Genomic DNA, 17502 nt, shown 5'->3' with positions numbered 1-17502 from the left:
TTTCATCAATGTTCCAAGTGCAGATGCTAATAATAATGAACCCTCAGAATCAACTGGTAGATAGCTATTTAATAGTAATAACATGAATTTTGTGTTCACATCCTAAAATGAGTATGACAATTTTAACTAGTGGTCACCTCCAATAAGAGATTCTATTAAAATCTTTATGTCAAAAATTTTTCAAAAGTACTGTATCTGTTTAAAGTGTAAAAGAGTAATATTAACTGACAAATGTCACAAATTTTAAGTAACAAAATTCAATCAAAAACTTTTAAAATGGACATTTTGATTCAGAACATTATATTTAGGTAATGTGAACAGTTAGTTGACTTATCACAACCTGAAAAATATTTAAGAACACATGTGTAACATGTGCATTTTCATTCTCACATATGATAGAGAAGTTTCAGTGTTGAACACATAAAAGCACAGGTTTCTCTCCACTTAGCCCATAGGAACAGTCTAATACCATCAGTTTGAGGGATATCCAAACAGGCTGATGGAGGGGAAGGTGGCTGGACAAACTGGTGGCAGCAAGTAGAAGAGAGCTATACACAGTGGTTCCACCGGCATTGTCCTCTTTATGGGTGACATTCCATTCCTTAAGCCAAAGCTTGTTAGCTTTGGCATCAGCATGTTTTTACCTTTTTTGCCAAAAGTTGGCACAGATGCTACTGTGTCAAGGTTGTCCCTAATTTTCTTAATGTAGATTCTGAGTTCCATAACACTTTACTTGTATCTTGATGACTGTAGAATGACTCAGTGGAGTCCATTTTATTAACCTCAAAAATTAGTTCTTTTATACCCTTTGTGGAATCCAGAAGGGCACACTCACAGATCACTGTTCTTGGGGAGATTGTCTTCAACTTGACCAACATCAGTTGTAGTCTTTTTGCTGGTGGAGGGTCTTGCCTCCATGCTGATGGCTTGCCTCCATGGTTGCTGGCTCCATATTGATGTTCAGATGGTTGCTGAAGGTTGGGGTGACTGTGGCAGTTTCTTAAAATAAGACAACAGTGAAGTTTTCCACATTGATCAACTCTTCTTTTCATGAATGATTTCTCTGTAGCGTGTGATGCTGTTTGATGGCATTTCACCCAAAGTAGAACTTCTTTCAATTGGAGTCAATCCTTTCAAACTCTGCTGCTGCATTATCAGCTAAGTTTGTCTACTATTCTTAATCCTTTGTTGTCATTTCAACAGTCTTCAGGGCATCTTCACCAGGAGCAGATTCCACTTCAAGAAACCACTTTTGTTTACTCATCCATAAGAAGTAACTCCTCCTCCATTAAAGTTTTATTATGAGTTTGAAGCAATTCAAATACAACAATAATGAAAAAGTTTGAAATATTGTGAGAATTACCAAAATGTGACACAGAGACATATAAGTAAGCAAATGCTGTTGGAAAAAATGGTGCTGATAGACTTTTAATGCAGGTGTGCCACAAACCTTCAATTTCTAAAAAACACAGTATCTGTGAAGTGCAAAAAAGTGAAGTGCAATAATATGAGGCATGCCTGTACTTCTGCCTACATTATAACTAAGAGCACATAATGCTAGTGTTTTATGCTTTCAGTAGTCAGATATCTTCTTGGGAAATTAGAAAAAGGGAAAATATTTTCTTATTTCCAGTGATCTTTTTTTCTTCCTATAAATTCGTTTCCTTCAACCTCAAAAACATCTTTCAGGTTTTGTCTTGTTTTTTGTTTTGTTTTGTTTTGTTTTGTTTTTGTAGTGTAAGTTCCTTGAAAAGATGTCTCCATTTGGTTACCAGAAAATGTCTTTTTTTAACCCTCACTTTTGAAGTACATTTTCATTGGATATGGAATTCAGATAGTTTCTTTCCTTCAGTACTTTAAAGATGTTATTCCATTGTCTGGGCCTTTACAGTTTCTGTTGAGAAATCAACTAAAACATGTATCATTGTTTCTCAGTGTATAATGTATCTTTTTTTATCCGACTGATGTTAACATTTTATCTTTTTCTTTGTTTTTAGTCATTCTATGTGTTTATTGTGTTACTCATATTTTCTACTTCCTTAATTATATTTTTCTTCTGTTCATTCTGTTAGTTATATGAAAGGCTCCACTGTGATTGTAGATTTATTCTTCTTAGAAAGAAGGGTTTGGTATGTTCGATATGTAATTAAATCCATCTGTTAGCTAAATCAATTTCAATATATTTTATTTCTAGATTTTTCTATAGATTCAAATTATTTTAAGTTCTCCATTCTTTTATCTATATTGTGTATCTTTTTTTCTTGAAGATTTTAACGATAGTTAAAGTTCTTATTTGCTAACTTTGACACCCAGATCATCAGTGACTCCTCCTATTCTTTTACTGTTGACCCCATGGTCTTGCTTCTTTTAATGTCTATTACTTTTTTTTTCTTATATGCTAGACCGTGTATAATATCTATAGGTGCTTCAAGTGGCTAATGCCTGCCTCCTTCTTCCATTGGGATTGATCACCTCAATTCAATTATGGACGTGGTTGGATGGAGACACTAGCAGTTTAGATTCTATAATGTAGCCTTTCAGGGCTTTTAGTTGAGAGCTTGTCAAGTTTTGTCTCATGAGTCTTAAATGGCTATGGAGGAAACTGTTCTCCCTTTCAGAGAAATTTAAATTAGCTCTTTATGCTTCTATTCCACAAAGCCTTTAATTTTCCAATTGTCTTGAGTGGGGAATTGGTTACATTTGTGCCTCCTTAAGTGTCTGAGTTTCCCACTCTGGCCCAGATAAATATCAGTACCTTGTTCTTTTTCTGTCCTGCAGGGGTGCCTTTTTCTAGGAGCTGAGAGCCATCTTGCATCTTCTAGCAGCACCCAGAATTCTTAAGTTCCTCTTGTTAAAAGTAACTATAGGTCCTCTGTACAATTCACCACTCCTCCATGATTTGCCTTATTTTATTTCAGGATAATGCTTGTGTTAAATCTTTGTTTTCTGACAATCAGAACACAGGAGCCTCCTTATTCTTGGAAGTTTTCAGGACAGCAGTGAAGCTCTCTGTGCAGTTTCAGAGTGCAGTAATGTTTTATGGTGAGAACCATTGCTGTGGTAGAGGTCCCTCAAATCTTCACACCCAGCTACATAACCTCAAAGAGTTGGATGCCTTGTCTTCTCTCTAGTAATGGTCCTTTTTCTGGGCCAGCTCTTGATCCTTGCAGTTTAGCTTAGGCCCTGGTATTGATAATGCTGTCTCCTCAGCTTATCTTGGGAATAGTTCCTGCTTTTCTATAATCTAGTCTATCTTGTCTTTATAACTATTAAAGCTCTTCCAAACCTTCAAATAAGGGGTTCCTGGGTGGCTCAGTTGGTTAAGCATCTGCCTTCAGCTCAGGCCATGATCCTGGGGTCCTGGGATCAAGCCCTGCCTCTCCCTCTCCCTCTCCCTCTGCAACCCCCCCCCCCCCGCTTGTGCACGTGCGTGCTCTCTCTCTCAAATAAATAAATAAATAAATAAATAAATAAATAAATAAAACCTTCAAATAAATGATTTTAAATTTATCTGGCTTTTCTCTTTGGTGTTTGTGGAAACATTGACCTTATTACTTCTTACCCAGAAGCAAAAATAAAGCAAAAATCCCTGATCTGGAATATATTTCATTTGAAATTAGCATTGATACTGACATTTTCATGACCAACTGAATTTAGAGGGAAAAATGCAATTTGTAGAAATGTCTTTTTTTGCCCATGATTGCAACACTCTTCCTTCCGGCTCCCTGAAGAGGAACTATGAGAAAGCACAACTAATTCCCCTTAATTTGCAAAAGGTTACAAGGAACATTTCAGCAATTTTATTTGGGAGATTGAAACTCAAAAGTGAGTCATAGTTATTTATTTTGAAGGTATTAAAAGAATCCCCTCACTTTGGAAAGAGAGCAGAAAAGATCTAGTTATATTTTTTGGCCAACGAAACTGAATATCTTTCTATTTGATACAATATAATGGTTTTCATCAGTGGTTGGCGAAAATTTTTAAATAGATGTAGATTAAAAAATAGATGCAGATTTTTTTTTCCAAACAAAATATTCCAAAACAAATTATTCAACAGAAGGAAAAAAATGTGGTGGCCTGAGCCTGCACTTGTCCATCTGTCTCTTTCCTATTTGCTTCCTCACATTAACCATAAAGGAGTCCCACGCAATCACTTTGAAAAATGCTGCCTAAAACTATTTTGGGTTTTGTTTTATTTTTTTCTTTTCCTTTTCCTGGAAACAAAGCAAATAATGGTTGCATCATGTTCCACCCTAGGTTCAATCAATGTTCAGAGGAAGTAGGTGAGAATTTCTGATTGCAGAGATTACTTTCTTCCCTCCTCCCCAACAGTTGTTTTTGTGCTAAAGCAATTTAGAGCAGACTTTAATTTATATGTTAATAAGATTAGATTATGGGTTAATAAAGCCACAGGCAACCATGATTAACCTAACAGTTTCAAAAGAATTTTACACGTTTATTCAAACTGTCTTACTATCAGGTAATAGATTTTACGGTGACAAGAAATGGCTTTTACATTTTCTTTAGTATTGATTAAGAAACAATTCAAGCCAAATAGTAGAAAAAATTAATTTGATTAATGATACTTTTTAAATCTTAAATTATGTTTGAGCAGAGTATTTTTCTAATAAGGCATTTTAGCTAATGTTGAAGGCAGTAATGAAATGCAGTTTGCCTTGTTTCTGAGGATCCTGATATCTGACTTCTACTAGGCCTTAAGCTTCTCTTCTCCTGGAGCAACTATGGGAAGAAAGAATTACTGGCAAACACATTCTATGAGACTTTTATCCTGGATCATCATGCATCCTCCTTATAAGTCAGAGTAGTTTTGGAGGAAATGCCAAAGATATTCATAAAATATTTTCCCTGCTTTTTCCTCTTATGCTCAAATTCTTCATCCAATAGCATGAAAGTTAACCTATCGGAATCAAAAATCATGCCATGCAAGAGCAACCTAGAGGACCGAAGTGTCTCTGCTTGAGGCTCAGGGACAGCTACCCCATTTTTCTGTCTCCATGTCATTTGTGGAACGAAGTCCTAAACTCTCAAACCCACCAAAGCTTTAGAGTATGGGCCTCTAAAATTCATATTATTTTTCACCATGCCTATCCCAACAGTGATTGGACTTCTTTTCCTAAACCTGAACCAGTGAGATTTGGAGGCTCAGACAGTTCTTTTCCAGTTGTGGTATGGAGTGGTATGGTCTGAACTCTCTGTTCTTTGTCACTGGTTGATTCTGAGGATTATATTATCAATAGTAACCCAGAGTCATGCTGTTGTGCCCCCTGTTCAAGCTAGATCAAAAGTGTTTGTGCACTATCATGCTGCTAAACAAAATTCATGCTCCCTGCATCCCTTCGAACATTGCATTCTGCTGGTAGGTGGCTAGGAATAAAATTTCAAATGTTTAAATGAAGTCTTGGAAACTGCAAAAACAATTGGATTGTTACAAGAAAAAATTGTTCTAACAACAATATTGACTTCCAAATATGAAAAATCTCTTAAGCCACTACCATGTTCATTAGCTCACTGAAGCAGAAGTCCCCCAGTTGCCTGTCCTCCTTCCTATTGGCGTCTGTTATAATCTAATGTAGAATATGAATTTTTTTTTGCAAATTAGGTCGCCTATAGAAGCTAAACAGTTGATTTCCTATTAAATTGCAAAGAAAAAACATATCTTTATAAAGACATCAATTTCATGACACATACAAATACAATAGTCATGTACTCTTCAGAATCTTAGAAATATATAAGAAAATAAAGAGAATAAATTCAAGATGTAATTACACAAAAAAACATTTAATTCTCAGTTAAAAAGTTGTATCTGTTATATCCACCGTTATATCATTCAAAAATATAGATAAGTCATTCTTCTATTTATATCTTCACTCTGGACAGTATTTAATATACATTTTATTACTTATCTGTTATAGACTATGATATAAGTAATCTCAGTGTTTCTGATAAAGCAGTGTCTAAAACACATTAATTAATTGTAAAAAAAAGATTTATGGAAAGAAAAAGAAAATAATTCTGTTAAATGATTTAAATGAGATTTAGGGATCTTTCTTTATGACATACTTGATTACATTTCTATGAAGGCGCTTTTCTTTCCTAGTGGCTATATTTAGGCAGAATATCAATAGGACACCTCTCCCCGTAAGGACAGCCTATTCCAAAAATAAAATTGCAAGTGTGAGATCAATTCTTTAAAACTTCTAAAGGTTTCTGCCTGAAAGCATTAAAATACAAAGGAAGTTTTATCTTCATTGAATTTGCATTACAGGGAAAATTACATTATTTTAAGAAATATCAGTGGTTTTCTTATAACCTAAACATGGACAGGGGCTAAGAAAATGTTAATAAAATCTGTTCTTATAGGCTTTATATCTTTCCTAATTTTCCCATAAAATTGTTCTCTGATAATAATTTTAAAAATGTTTAATTACTCTAGTAAATATTTCCTCATATAGCTGGAAATTAATAAAAATAGAAGTAATAGAAATTAATTGGATTGTGATCCAAAGCATAGTATTTTTAAAATATTTAATAATATTATATGATGAAAGTTTCATAGGACAAACTGTGCCATATATAACTACCACACTCAAGAAAAAGATATTCTAAAGACAGAGGACAATATACCATCAAAGGGGAACAGACTGTGCCACCCCAAAATTTGTCTGTTTGGCATAAGAATTATTTTGAGATGATTATTTTTTAAGAAACTACAGACTCAAAAGAAGCTCTTAAAACAGAGTAGAAGTTACCTTTTTGTAAGGGAAATCTACAATTATAAAGGGAATTTACATTAGAAAGGGAGAGAGCTATTATCAGAGATAACTTCTTCATTTGAAAGACTTACCTGTGAGACCTGCAACCATTGTTTAGCAAACACTCTTCTCACCTTGCTGAATCGCCTTCCCCTCTTTGAAACCCAGGCCCTTATCTCTTTCCTTAGCTCAGGATGGTAAGTAAGTCTCAATCATCCACTGCCTTTTGAGTCTCATATCTTTGCAAGGCTTTTATACATACATAATTATTTTTTTCCCTCCTGTGAATCTGTCTGTTATTACAGGAAGATTTCAGCTGAGAACTCAGAAGGGTAGAGGGAAATTATTTTTCTTCCCCTACACTTGTGCATGTCCTAAATCAGTTGTTACTAAGAATGCTTAACTGAGTGAGCCTCTCCATTTGCCTTCCATGAATACAGATAGTTTGTGTGTCATGTCAGCATTTCATGAGCATTTATTGCTCCAAAGGAAAACCCATAATAATATTCTGAAAACAAGTAAAATAAAAATGCCTTTCTATCTTTTGGAACAATATAAAATACTTTATATAAATTAATTGTATAGTATAAACTGATACTGATACTTGACTTTTACTAAATTATGAAAATATCCATAAGTAGACAAAACTATATTAGACTTGTAAAAGTAGCGTGAATAAAAATGTATTGAATATTATTATTAACAAAACAGTGCTACAAATTTATAATATAAGAATTACCTGTAGATGTCATTTCATTTCAGATTTTTGAAAATGTACAGATTCTATCTATACTTACAAAATTTCTGACTAAAAATTCAAATAATTGTCAGTTTTGTCATAGAAGACAAAGTACTTCAAACTGAGAGACACATTTCTCATCACAAGTTTAGAATGCTCTGTAGCAGTAATGAACACATAAGTCAAGTTTTGGGAAAACACTGTATCCTACTTTTTCCATGTTGTTGATTAATTTCTCCACCAACAAGCCTCATGAAAAATTTCAGAGATTTACTCTCTATCTTTTAATAAGGTACCTAGAAATTCACTTTTTCTTCATTTTAATTTTCTATACCTGTGGTGATAATGTTGTTTTAGAAAAAAGCATTTATGAAAAAGCAAGACTCTATTTCCTAAGATAAATTGAAAAATAGAGTAGAAAATGAACACCAGAGTTTTGTATCCCTAGTCTAATCTAATTCTGGAAAATAAACACCACTGATGCATTCAAAGGCCTGTTGCAGTGTGTGGATGCCAAGTACCTACTCCCATGTTGAGGTCACTTTTTAGGGGAGGACATAACATTGTTACCTATTTCTTTTTTATATATATGACCACTTCCTCTACTCTGGTTTGTTGATGAAAAAATGACTTTCCTGAAGATTGTTCTTTCAATGTATATATCCAGGGACCCCTGAATCCTTTATTTCCAGTATAAACTTTTCTCTAAACTCCATAATAGAATGACCACATGTCTTTGGGAAATATTTTCTTGCATGTTCTACGAAAACAGAAAATCTCTAAAATGGACATGATTTAAGATCCCCCATCCCATCCAAAGTTATTCTTGCTACTATAGATGACATGTTTACATATCACAAGGTGTCCAGTGGATGGATTGGTTGAGGTATATCAGACTATATTGCAGAAAAAGTACCCCAGAATTTCAGTGACTGAATACAACAGTGTATTGCTTGTTTGTGTGACTAGTCCCCCACACAAGCCATTCATAAAAACTTCAATATAAGTTTACTGAAGCCCAAGTTCTCTTTTCCTTTACAAGTTCCAACCATTACTTGCAAGAAGAATCACATGAGGTGGACAGGTAGAATTCCACAGGGCAGGATTCTATGACTCTAAGAGTTACATTGGAGAACAAGAGTCAGAACTATGGTAAGAACTAGCATGGAAAAATTCAGGGATCAAACTTCAGGCACAACCTTGAAGGTGTACTATACAAGCATTTTTTTAAAACTTCTTATCTGAGAACACTTTAGACTTATAGAGAAGTTGTGGAAACAGTGCAGAGAGTTTTCATATACCCCAAACCTAGTTTCCTGTGTTTCTAACATAAAAATGCACATTGCGTGCATATTTGCCACAGTCAATGAAAAAAGACAAGTGAACAGCAAAAGGAAATGAGAATAAAGTATGGAGTGTCACTGGCATGTTCCAGGATCCCATCCAGGATTCTACATTACATTTAGTCATCATGTCTCCTTAGGCTCCTCAAGACTGTTAGTTTCTCAGACTTTCCTTATTCTCGTTGAGCTTAGCAGTATTGAGGGGTACTGGTAAAGTATTTTGTAGAATGTTTCCCAAAGGGGATTTGTCTGATGATTTTCTCATAATTATATTGGTGCTATGATGTTTTAAGATGAAGACTACAGAGGTAAAGTACATTTTCATCACGTATCAAGGGCACGCACTATCTGCATGACTTATCACTGTTGATACTGACCTTGATCAGCTTGGGGCAGTGTTTGTCAGGCTTCTCCACTGGTAAGTCATTCTTAGCTTTTCTCTGTCCATGTCTTTTCTCTTTTGAAGGAGTGTCTATGTGCAGCGCACCCTCAGGACTGGGGAATTATAATCCCCTTAGTGATAGTGGAGAAAATTATTTGGCATTCTTCTGCGTGAGAGATTTGTCTTTTTGTCCCTATTTATTTATTCAATTACTTATGTCAGTAGGGACCAACAAATATTAATTTTATATATTGTGCTATAATCCAATAGTTCTTTCTAAGTTTTCTTTCTTCTTTCACTTCTTTTCTTTCTTTCTTTCTTTCTTTCTTTCTTTCTTTCTTTCTTTCTTTCTTTCTTTCTTTTTCTTTCTCTTTCTTTCTTTCTTTCTTTCTTTCTTTTTCTTTCTTTCTCTTTCTTTTTTTTTCTTTCTTTCTTTTCTTTCTTTTTCTTCTTCTTCTTCTTCTTCTTCTTCTTCTTCTTCTTCTTCTTCTTCTTCTTCTTTTCCTTCCTTCCTTCCTTCCTTCCTTCCTTCCTTCCTTCCTTCCTTCCTTCTTTTCTCAAAATGTTCCAATTTCTCCATTGGGAGCTCTTTCAGTTGGCTCCTATGTTTCTTTGACACAATCCATCTTTTGTTTGTCTGTTTACTGCCTTACTTTCTGGTACTACAAGGTAGTCCACAATCATCTTGTATATTCTCTGTCCCAGATGGGTCTCAAGTCAACTATTTCTCCAAAGAACCCTGGCTTCCTTTTTGGTGAATGATAATAAAAACCAAGATATGGGGGGGCCTGTGTGTTCAGTCAGTTAAGCATCTACCTTTGGCTCCAGTCGTGATCTCAGGGTCCTGGAATTGAGCCCCACATCCAGCTCCCTGCTCCTCAGAGAGCCTGCTTCTCCCTCTCTTTCTGACCCTCCTCCCCATTTGTTCTCTCTCTCTCTCTCAGACTTTTTTAAAAAAATTAAAAGCCAAGATATGTACAATAGATGTATTTTTCTACTGTGGTGTCATTGCTTGTAGATCTTTCCAGCTGATAGAGCAAGAAAATACATGTGTATTGCCTAAGCTGTATATATATATATACATATACACATATATATGTATATATATATATACACACATATATATATATATGCTTATATTCTTATGTGTAGCCATCTCTATTTATGTTAGGCTACACAGGTGTTCATAATGTCATACACAGCTCTAATCTCGGACTACATGAACCAATCCAGACTCCTCCCCTTGTTTGTCTAGGATTTCCCATTCCAATAATGAAAAACTTGACTTCCAGCATCTGTGATCCATTTACCTAATTATTTTACTAATATATTAACACTATAATAATAATTCATCGGAAGCAACTTTATCAACTACACTACAGCAGTTATAGATTTTCTTTAGACTGTAATTTTTTAGACTACATTCATTTCCTATGCTACTTCGGTCAGCCCCTTCTCTCGCCTCCCTCACCTTGAGTGATGTAGTTTCATACATTTATAATACAGTTAGATTCTTTGTCACATCTGCATTACATCCTGGAATTCCTCAACATCCTAAACGACTTTTTTTTTTAAATTATAGACATTAAGGCTCCTACTTTGTGCTTTCTATGGCTTTTGAAAAAGGCTGTTTCATGTATCCATAATTTCCTCTGCTGGATTTTTATCCTTGTTCATACAGAAGTAGAGGGTGCCTTTCAATTATCTGTGGTAGCTTGAATTCCTACCATTCATTTCAACAATGAAATTTCATTCTAAGGCTCATCATACTAATGAACAAACTGCTGTATTTATCAATGGAGATCTATCTCACATTCAGTTTGTGGTTTAGCAATGCATCAAGTGGTGATTGAAATATAGTCAAGTTTAGATTCTCTGCTAGTATCATCTAGAATGTGAGTTTTCTGATACAATACTAGCTAACCATCTCTGTACTATGAATTTTTGATTAGTAGGATTGACTCACCTTAGGTTGAAGCCAATTAAATGACAAATTCATAATATCACACAACCTAATGTGGAAATATTCTAAATGAGTTACATAACGTATTCTTTAACATTTATACAGACTTTCTTCCAAAGTAGATATTTCATAAAGGTTGAAAATATTTAATGTCTGACAAAAGTAAACAATGAACATAATAGTCCATAAAAATTTTTAAAGCAAAGGAATTAGTTTAAAATGGATTGCCTTAACAAAATTCAGCATCATAATTGTTCATCAGGTGCTGGTGCTAATTCAGTAGGGACTGGTGCTCAGTAACTATAACATATTTCCTGTCATAGAAACCTAAAGCGGTGTTTTCAAGAAAGAATAAATATATCCAACAATTCACTCTACACTAAAAATTACTACCTTATAAATATAGTGTTCCCTTTCTGAGTCTCATGAGAGACAAGTGATTAGGCACATTATTGTGTTCTCTTACATACAAGTGAAGGAAATTTTTTCATGATTTTTCTACTTTAATCATAACAGATAACATTGTAGGAGTTTAGATGAGATGTTGCAACCTGGACTTACTGAAGATAATTTAATTTTTAATTGAAAATTTTTAAAAATATAGAAATACGTATAAGTTAGGTTTGAGGCATGTACTGCATGTAGAAACTACTTGATTCATTTTGAGTCCCTAAAATAAAGGTTGTAATTCTTTAAATCAGTCTTCTTTAAAATTTACATTAAATTTTCTATCTAACACTAAAAGATCACGATTCTTTTTACATTCTGATAACCTAAGTGTGGTAAGAAAGTTGAGAATATTAGGCCAGATTCCTCAGTTTCTTTTCCTTTACTACCGACTCTCCATTGCCCACCAACCAGAAAATCCATTCAAAAAACCATCAGGAGATTCCTTCACTTGGGCAAAAACTTATTACCAGGTGTATTTTAGAAGTATATGGAATGTGGGCCAGAAGACAGAGGAGTGGGAAAGATGAATAAGTTTTTGTTTCATTACAGTTTTTTGATACATATTAATATGCATCTTTTCATTAAATATTGATGAAGTCAGTGTTTGTTGCCTTAGGGAATCAGGAAAGACATGAAACCATTAATGCCTGGAAGAGCTTATGGTATATTCTATTCGAGGACTTTCTGCAAGACTGATATTGATCTGCAGCTTATTCTGTCTATAATGAACACATAATCATAATTCAGTTTGCAAGGAAATATACTCTGCATTCTTTAAAGTATAGAAATACATTACACAGTGCTGTTAAGAGAAAAAGAGAAAAATCAACATGTGCTGAAATTAAACACGACTTTTGAATGTCAGTGTAGAATTAGAATTGCAAAATTATGCAAATTTAAATAATCAGAAATAAACCACCCTAGGAACAGTTTTTGAATTGTTTTATTGCTAACAATACATTCTGCATGTACACTGTAGTTACAAAACTGCAATTCCCCATTACTAAAATGAAACTAGTAATGTGAACATCTTTTATGAGGCATTTTAACCCCTGGCTTCAGAAAGATATACAATAGTTAATTACATGAAAGGTCAGGTTATAAATTATACAGGCTGAAAATTGAAAGGCATAATACGAATACTTTAAAAGATGTCTCATTTCAAGGTACCTGAGAATTGAAAGTGTAAATTATAAGAGCATTCCCTCCTACACTTTAATCAAAATACTGCTGTGAAAGAAGAATTTGTAGTGCAGAAAAAAGCTTAGAAAGGAACAGAGCGTTACCAAATTATCTACTACTTTAAGATCAATATAAAGTAAGGTGGGAATCAGTGCGAAAAATGTGGGTGGCATGGCTTCAAGGTGGTGAAGTAGTTCACACAGCTGTGACAATCCCAGAAGGATGGAAGGAGTTTCAGAAATAAGACATAGATTCTGTGTTCAAAGAAGAAAATAGCAGATGGTCCTCTAGTCAGCTGGTGCATTTTGAGCATTATGCTTTCTGTTGTGTGATCTTGTCACTGTGTTGAATTAAGTGAAAGTCAGTAATTTTAAATGCAGGACATTTAGCAACCTTGGTGCTGGCCCACCAGTGGTCAGTAGGTCTCCCAGTCATAGTGACAAAATGGTCCCTGAACATGAGCACAAGAGCAGGTAGGAGGCTATGGTTGGGAAGGAGCATGCAGCCCTAATCTAAATAGACGGTGATGGAAAGAAAGAAAACCAAAATGTTATACTAAAAATGAATATATTTGCCCCTGCATTGTTTAACTTTTTAGTTTTAAATAATTTTTGATTCATAGGAAACTGCCAAGACAGTACAGAGAGGTCTCATATGCCCTTTACCCAGTTTCCCAACATGGTTACACCATACATGATTATCTCAAAACCAGGAACTTGAAATCCACATAATGTGTGTGCTTAGTTCTGTGGCATTCTGTCACATGTATAGATCTGTGGAAATACCCCTGCAATCAAGATATATATCTACTCTGTCCACAAAGATCTCCCTGGGGCTACTCCATTACAGTCTCACATGACTCTTTCCCCCCCAAATCCCTACTCATCGGCAACCACTGTTCAGTTTTCCATTTTATAATTTTGTCATTTCAAGAGTGCTCAATATAAATAGAATCATACGTATGTGACATTTTCATGTGGGCTCCTATCGTTGAGTGTAAACGCCCCTGAAAACTCCATCCGGGTTAGCATGCATGAACATCTAGGTACTTTTCATTGCTAGTAGATTCTGTGGTATGGATGTGCCACAGCTTGCTTATCTATTCATCTATTAGACAAATTTTGCTTTTTTCCACTTTTGGTTATTACAAACAAAGCTGATATGAATGGTCTTGTGAAGGTTTTATGCAGAATTAAGTTTCCCTTTATCATCCAGTACTGTGATTGCTGGATCATCTGATAAGTACAGTTTCTTAAGAAATTGCCAAACTATCTTACAGTTTGGCTTTTCCACTTCACAGTCAGCGCTATTTTTGTTTCATTTTAACTTCTAATAGGTGATATTTCATTGTGGTGTTAATTTATATTTCCCTAATGATTAATGATTTTGAATATCTTTTCATGTGTGTATCTGCTTTTGCTATATCCTTTTTGGTGAGGGTCTACTCATCACTTTTGTCCATTTTGTAATTGGATTGTTTGTTTGCTTTTTTAATGTTGAATTCTGAGAGTTCTTTATATATTCTAGATATGACTACTGTGCCACGTACTTTGGGACTATTTGCCCCCAATATTTATCCTGATTTTTTATCCTGTTAATGGCTATTTTTCATAATAAAGTTTTAAATGTTGTGCAGTTCAATTTAAAGATGGAAAGGAAGAAGTAAAATTCCATTAATAGATGAAATGATTGTCTATGTAGAAAATCTTAAGGAATACAGAAAAAATACCTAGAAAAAAATAAATTTAATAAATTAAGAGATTAAAATGTCTAAATACAAATTCAATGCAAAAAAATTGGAAAGATAATTTTAAAAATTCCCATTTACAATAGCATGAAAAATAGAATAATTAAGAATTAATTTGATAAAATTTTATAATATCTTAACACTGAAAACATTCATAAAAAATAACATCTAATAAAAAGATGTATATTTTATTGATGGATTAGAAGATTCAGTATTGTCCCAAAATTGGTTAAAAAATCAATGTAATCTTGATGAAAATCCCTCAGATTACTTTCTTAGAGGTTCACAATATGATTCCGCAATTTGTATGGAAATTATAAAACTTTCTAAATGGGTCTCTAAAAAAAATTCTTGAAGAAAGGAAAAAAAATTGGAAGACTTACACTTACTATTTTTCAAGAACCAGAAGGCTACAATAATTAAGAGAATGTCGTATTGGTGTAAGGATAGATAAACTTCTCAATGGAACAAAATAGAACTAGAGATAGACCTAAACATACATTATCTTAATTTTTCTTAGAAGAGCTAAAGTATATCAATAGAGAAGACTGTGTTCTTAACAAAATAAGCTGAAGAATTTCTTATAAAATTAAACATACAGTGTCATATGACCTGATAATTCTACTCCAGATAAATAAAGGTGTATGTCTACAAAAATACTTGTACATGAATGTGCGTAACAACTTCATAAAAACCAAAAGTTGGAGTAACTCCAAGGCATGTTTCCAAGTGATAAACATGAAATGTTATAGAAATACCATGAACTGCCACTGGGTAATGAGAAGTAACAAAACATTGATATGTGCAACACTGATAACTCTAAAACTTCATGCAGTGCAAAAGAAGCCAGGCACAACAGAGTACATACCAAGTTGTACTGTTTATGTGGCATCTCCAGTGGGCAAACTAATATAGTGACAAAACTAGAGCAGTGGTTTCCATGCACAGGGCATAAGTGTGATTTATTGGAAGGGGCATGGTGGTCACAAGGTGTATATATTTGTCAAAATCAGTGGAAATGTACTTAAATTTTTAAAAAACTGAACATATGTGATCACTATTACCCAGCATTCATTAATACGTAAATTCATATATATTATTACAAAAAGCCACAATCTATAATATTCATTTCATTTCTATTCCTAATAACCCCAGGCTAGAAACTCATCAAATGCACATTAGCAGTAGAGTGTATAAGTAAGTCGTGATATATTTAACCATCGTAATGCCATCGCTAAATGGGAATGGTTGACCACAATGTGGACACAAAATTTATTTTTTAATTTTTTTCTTTTTTAAAAGTAATTTCTATACCTAATGTGGGGTTCAAACTAACAACCCCGAGAACAAGAATTGCATGCTCTTCTGACTGAGCCAGCCAGAAGCCCTGACACAAAATTTAGACACAAAATTGTTTGTATTGTATTGTCTGATTTTACGAAGTACAAAAATTGGCAAATCTAATAGAAGAGTCATTAGAATAGTGGTCAGAATAGTGTTTACCTTCCAACCAGAATAGTGTTTGGAGGAAGGAATAAAGGAAGCTTCCAGGATGCAGATAATATTTTTATATTTGAGGAGAAGTTTTACATTTCCTATCTCCCCTTTACAAATTGTTTTCAATGCCTTCCTTTTTATATTCATCAATGTGCTCTCCCTGTTTGCACTAGCTTCTTTCTTATTTCACACACACTTTTAAAATGGTGTTAAGAATGCTGTTAACAAATGTATGTTGTTTTGTGTTTTTTTCAATTTTTTTGTATCTTTGATTTCCTGTCGTTAACAAAATTAAAATGTCTGTACATATAAATGAACTTTCATATTCCCAAAGTATTCAGCATAGTACAAAGCACACAGGAAGAATTCAAATATGCTTTGGCTTCTGGATATAAGTGATGATATCTTGCTTGCTTTTGTTACTGTGGGTCTGGAGCAGTACTGACATAGGGAAGACAGATAATAAACCTATACCCATGGACCTGAAATACTGTTGCTTGATTACTCTGTTTTCATTTAGGCTCCCCAGAGAGCAACTATAAAAATAAAATGTGGTGTTTAAATGTTGTCAGCCATTAAAAATCTTATGAAATTTTTTCAAAGGAAGAAAAGGAATTATTGAAAAGTCAAATTAAATAACAAAACAAAGAATAATTATTTATGTTTAAAATCAATTGAATCTTGTAAAATAAAAGAAAATTTCAACATTCTCACATTCTGTCACTTTTAGCTCCATAATTTTACCTAGTTCTGCAGCTAATTATATTTAATTCCTATCACCAATCCTTCCCATGGCAACCTGGAGCCATCTCATACAGGCAATTGAGAGCTGATTGTTAGTATCTCTTCCAGGTTTCGTATTTAGTTGTTAGCGTAGTCAATCGCAGTGAGAATATTTACACCATGAATAGAAGCAAATACTGCAAATTGGCACTTTTCCTCCTGAAAGCCAGTTGACAAATTTTGCTAGTATATGACTGTGTTTCTCGATTGTCTGATGTTGCTCATAAGATTGGTATTCTGTGTCCTTGCATTTTCTGTTTGTCTTTAGCTATATTTTCTATCAGTTTTTCTAAATATAAGGCTATGCCACACATTTTATTTTCTAAAATATGTTAAATATAATGATCCATTGTCTTCTGATACAAAATTTTGCTGTTTCTGTGGCCATTCATACTGTTTTCCTTCATTCATCTTCATGAATGACTCAGTTGATGTTTTGGCCTGGTTACCCAAAGGATTTTCTTTTTATTTTTATACAAAAATAACTTTACTGGAATTTTTCTCAATGTTGATTATTCTCAGATGATTTTCCATAAAAAGAGTTGGTGCTTTCAAAATATAGATTCAAGTCTTCCTTTCTGTCAAAAAAAAAAAAAAGATTTCACAAATATACTGTTTAAACTCATTTTATTCCATTGCATTG

Source organism: Ursus americanus, chromosome 9 (genome assembly GCF_024610735.1).
Source record: "Ursus americanus isolate L20-20 chromosome 9, mUrsAme1.1.p, whole genome shotgun sequence".
NCBI classification, from domain to species: Eukaryota; Metazoa; Chordata; class Mammalia; order Carnivora; family Ursidae; genus Ursus; species Ursus americanus.
This window is presented reverse-complemented; position numbering follows the sequence as displayed.